Raw genomic sequence first — 6,000 nt, forward strand, 5'->3', positions numbered from 1 at the left:
CTTTTTTCAGAATAACCTGCTTCTTTTCTCACAGATTATCAATAATTACTTAATTGTATTATTATTTTCTAAATTTGTAATTTAGAACTCCGCATGTATTAGCAGTAGTATAAACCCTATTTGGAAATTGTGTTAATTTACCTTCTTAAGGTTAATAAATAAAGATTTGTATGATACTTAAACAATTTATAAATGATGTAACTGGGTTGAGCTGGGCTCCCCTAATATGAGTTTCTTATAATTATTGGGTTAAGTTGACCCGAAATAAAATTATAATATTTTAATTTAAAATTATTTTATATGCATGTTGGACCTAAATTATGGGCCTGGTCATGGGTTTGGGAACAGTAATGCTTACTACGGGCCTTGGGGGCTTTATACCGGCCCAGGTCCGAGTGCCGGTCTGGCCCATAGGTTAGGTCATGACAGATATCCTCAACTAAAATAGATAATAATCTTTTCACCTTAGATTATATCATTTCTCCACCTTAAGTCAAAGTCTCTTTTCCTCTATGAAATTACAATGGGCAGTAGCTCATTATCAATGGGTGAAGCCACTTCTTAGCAATTGGCAAAGTCACTCTCTGCAATGGGTGGAAGCTTCTTGTAACACCTTCATTGTAGCAATTACGTACATTCTACTGTTCCGGTGACCGGTGTCGGTCCGGACAGCTAGAACGTTCGGAAAAATATTTAAACTAAAGTGAGGAGTCATAAATAACTCAAATATTAATAAGAAAAATTTAGGAAAAATTTTAGAAATAAAATACAACCAAGTTAAACGAGCCGGTGCCCAAGCGATGGGTAACCAGAGGGAAGTTGCGGTTCTCGCAACGAGGAGCCCTAGACCCGGGAAAAAATTCATAAAATAATTTTTGGGACTCCAGAGAAGGGTCATTGAGGTTCCTATGACATTAGAATGCCAAGAAAATACTTAGAAAAATTTTTCAATCAGTACTGACAATTTTGACCCGTTAAGCCAAATGAAGGGCATTTTGGTCATTTCGCCTTCAGAGACGATTTTTGGCCGACTTGTCCAGTTAAGTAAATAATTATTATGATCTAAAATATGAATAAATATTGTAAAAAATTAAATTAAAAATGAATAGAAAAGAAAGAAAAAGAAAATGACTTAAATGCTTAATTATGACATCACCATGATGTCATTTAAGTGCCCTCCACTAATCACCATTCAACAACACAACAAAGACTCTTTAAAAAGAGAAAAATGGCAAATTAAGAAACCAATTTTCTGGTTCTTCTTCTTCCTCAAAACGTGAACCTCCCCTCCATAACCCTCCATGAAAGTTTCCTTTAATTACTTCCATTTCCCATGAAATTCCACTACTAAACCCTAAGTCACCTTCATTAAAACTTATCCACTCATCCTGGGGAAGTGTTTGGCAGCCTAGAAAAGGAAGGAAAGTGAAGTTCAAGCTTGGAAAATTCTGCCCTACAAGAGGTTAGTGCACCTATTTACTTAAAACCCTTATTTTCTATGTTAGAGACTTGAAATCAATATGAATTTGTGGGTTAAATGAACCAAATTTGAGTGTATGCCTACCATGAATTTTGGCAACCCTATTGAAGGAATAGGAATGAGTGTTTTGTTGGACTTAGAGTGGACTAGAAATGATGTTTAAGGTACATATACACAAGTATAATGAATTGGTATGCTAACTAAGGTAATTGGTGTAACCCTTGAATTTGAGCTAGGGTTTAGGAGTGAAAAATTGGACTTGGCTTATGAAATTGTTAAAGAACATTCTAGTGGTCAATTAGTGACCATTTGAGGAAATTTGACCATAATTGGGACTGAAATATAGCATGCCAAAGTGAATGAGTATACTGCCTAAAGAGTGCAGCATGGTGGCTGAGATTGCAGCCCACTTAGACAGCCATAACTTTGGCTGTGTAGGTTCAATTGGTGTTTGGCTAATTGGACATGAAACTAGACTTATAATGGCACAATTTTGCTGAAGAAACCATGCCCAAAAGACCAAAGCAAGTGGACCAAAAGTTGGCCCCAATCCGGATACCCTATAACAGCACCTGCAGAAATGACCGAATGAACAGTAACTGTTCATTTGGCCATAACTCACTGTAGATATGGTCAATTGACCTGAAATGTTTACAGCAACAAGTAAAGACATAGACAAATAACTTTCATGAAAAAACCTACCCCAAATTATGACCAGAACCTAACCAAAATGGTAGTCACAGTCACTGTTCATGGTACTGTAGATTTGGTAAATTCTGCAGAATTGAAATCCGGCCAGCTGTGGTTTTTGGACCATATCTGGAGCTACAAAACTCAAAATGGAGTGATTTAAAAAAGAAAATTCAACTAGACAAAATAAGGAACAACTTTCATGTTTACCATTTCCTCAAATTTCCACTGTAACAGTCCCTAATAGAACAGTAAACTTATGGTACAAAAACTGAAAATTCTGCCACTTAGTGTTAGGCTTAGAAATGGTAATGGTGATCACTTCCAACAAGTTTTAAATGCAAAATGTGGTATGTTTGGAGTGTCAAAACCAATGTACCTATTTTTTATCCAAAAGTCAAAATTTTTGTTGACCAATGAGGTGAATAGTGACACAAAAACTTGAAATTCAAATGTGAAATTAGAAATGCATTTAGGGGACTTTAAATTGCAATTGGCAATTGATACTAGCAAATGTAAAACTCAAAATGTGGGATCTTGGTGTAATTAGAATTAATATATCCATTAAGTATAAAAAAGTCAACATTTTGGTTGACTAGTAAGGTGAATAGTAATCAAAATGATTAGTAAATTAAGATGAAGACCTAGAACCAATTCTAAGCTTAAATGCTTAGAATTGTATGACAAATGTGGACTATGCATCCTAGTCAAAATTGTTAAAAAGAAATTAAGACCATAAATTTGAAATCCATGAAATATTTATGGATTACTTGAAACATGAAAAATAAGTCACCTAATTGATATGAATAGATAGTTAGGGCTTTATGCCCATTGTAACACCCCTAAGTTCGGTAGTGCGTTCTGCTGCTCCAGTGACCAGTGTTGTCCGGACAGCTAGGATGCCTAGAACCACACTTCAATGAGAGTGAGGAGACATAAAATAATGAAATAAAAGAAAAGAAAGTACAAGAAAAACAAAGGAAAAATGATTGCAAAGAAATGTGATCAAGTTAAACAGTAGGAAACCTAACGATGGGTGATCAGCTGGAAGTCACGGCGTGGACCGTTGATCGCCTCGGATCATGGAACCCTGGAAAACATTTTTGGGACATAAATAGACCCTTGTTTAAGAATAAATATCATTAGAAATATCAAAGAAAAATTAAATAATTAGTACAAAGAAAAGTGAGAAATCGAAAAACAGACAAAACCCGGTAATACCGAAAAATCAAGAATGCCACCCGAACAGGGGCATTATGGTCATTTGACATCCCGAAGTGTCTTTTGACCTAAATGTCCATTAAAAATAAATAGTATTACACTTAGAAAATAAAATGAAAAATTAAATTTGTGGTACATAAAATAAATAGTGGAAATTATGGGTTAAATGTGGAATAAATGAATAATTACTTTATTATATGATTAAGTGACTAAGTGGACCACTAAGGGGATTAATTAAATACATAGTGGGACATGTGTACACTTAAAATGCAGCTGAATAAGTCATCTTCCTCATTTGCATTCAAATTGCCGAATTGAAGAGTGAAGGAAACTCCATAGCCATTTTTCATGCAAGCTTTCTTAACTCTCCATTTTCAACTCCAACCTCTTAGTGTTCTTCATTAAACTTTGTCTACACATCACAAGGAAGATATTGATACTAATTTTGAGAAGTTTGATGAAGGTTTAGCAAGTTACAATTAAAGGTAAGTTTGCATTTTTGAGAATTTCTTTGTTAAAGTTTATGTTCATGTTATGGGTGTTAGTTTGGTGAAAGAAAATTTTGAGTTTGAAGGGTTATTGTTGTTTTCATTTTGGACAGCCATGAGTCACGTTTTTGATGAGATATTTGTGCATATAATTGATGAGAAATGGTGTTGATCATGATGAATTAGTAACCTAGTGAATTATTTCATGTTTATGTGGTGATTTATGCACTTGGATGGGAAATTGTAAAATGGACGGCACTTTGATGTTGAAGAATGGTTTGTGGCAGCTTGGGGACACTTGAGTAATGGTATATATTGAAGGAAATGTATGCAGAATATTAACCTAGAAGGATTGATGATATGTATGTAGATTGATCTTGTAAAGTGTGTGTAAAATTTGTAATGGTTAGGTGTGTTTGTAATAGTACTTAGAAATTGTAATTGTGAATGATATTGGTGTGTTGAGGCTGATTGGAATCTGCCCAAAATAATGTTAATGTAAAGTAGAAAGTGCTTTTGGTAATGTACCAAAACTGATTTGGTAGGGTATGGAAGTAAACTTTGCAAGGTAAATATGTGTTTTGAATGGGGTGTGAAAAGCATATTGAGGGCAGTACACATTTTAGCCTATAACCTTAAATGTGTAACCTCAATTGGTATGAGACCAATTTGAGGTGAAACTAGGCACAAAATGTGCCAACTTTCATTGAGAAACCATGCCAAAATTCTGCTTGCAAGGTGACCTAAAAAAATGACCAATTCGGATTAGGTGCAATTAGGACCTGAAAAATGACCAATTGGGCAGCAGTGAGTGTTTAGGCCATAACTCACTCAAACCAGGTCCAATTGACCTGAAATTTTAACCAAGAATAGTTAAGACCCATACCTACAAGTCTTATGAAGACACCAAAGCCCAGAAATGACCATAAGCAAGTCAAACAACTTGCACAAGTTCGGGTCCAAAACTGGCCGAACCAGAATTGACCAATTTGACCTAAAATTGACCTAAAATGGTACCATTTGACCAGCAAGAGTGTAATGACCATAACTCGGTCTACTTAACTCGGATTGACCTGAAATTTTGCACCGCGGTCCATAAGACCTAAATCTACAAGTTTGTAGTTTCGACCGAGACCCGAAAACCGAGGGAACTAGATCGTCCGGTTAGGTCAAATCAGTGTCCCTAATCCAAAGAATTTTCATTAAAATGCACTGAGCAAGGAAATGACTTTGGTAAAACATACCAAACCTAAAACCCTATCAAATGTGACATATTAACGACACTAAAACCTAATTTACCTAAAACGCAATGAGGGTCGGTATATTAGGTGATTAAGTGAATAATTGAGTTCATTGCATTATTTACCAAACACCATCGATAGAGACAGTTTAAATTAGTAATGAAACACTTAAAATTGTGTTTCTCAGTTACCAAAGACTCAGGAAAAGGGAAGGAAACACTGAGTCCAGATCAGGGGGACAGTCATCAGAGGTTTGTGCACAACGGCTATTGCTTTTGAATTTTTCAATTGAAATAAATATTGAATATTTGTATATTATTGTTTTAAATTGTGTTTGTGCACAACAACTGTTTCTTTTGAATTATTTTCAATGGAAATAAATATTGACTATTTGCATATCATTGTTTTAAATTGTGGAAATGTGTTTGGTGGACACTTATTGATTGAAAAACATTGTGAATGGTTTGAAATCAGAAAAATTGTTTGAATGGTATTTGATGGATACTTATTGATTGAAAAGCACTGTAAATGGTTTTTGTGGAAATTGAAGTGAATTACGAATTGTGTTGCCATTTTGTGAATGAAATTATAACTTTGGAAATTTATTGGATTCTTACGGATCATTTGAATAAAATGTTTGGAATTGTTTTGACTCACAATTGGCATGAAAAAGATAATATGTTACTCATCCATTAAGGGGGTGAGAGTGATTATTCCTCCTCTTTGACTTATTAGTCCGGGTGAGTATGATTATGTTCCTCCCTCTTTGACTTCCCAGTCTGAGGTGAGTATGGATGAGTTCTCATTATATAGCTAGCTTCCTCCCTCATTGATTTCGATTATTGGGGTGAGCATGTCTTGTCGTGGTGTACAACACGGC

This window comes from Hevea brasiliensis, chromosome 7 (assembly GCF_030052815.1).
Source record: "Hevea brasiliensis isolate MT/VB/25A 57/8 chromosome 7, ASM3005281v1, whole genome shotgun sequence".
Classification (NCBI taxonomy): domain Eukaryota; kingdom Viridiplantae; phylum Streptophyta; class Magnoliopsida; order Malpighiales; family Euphorbiaceae; genus Hevea; species Hevea brasiliensis.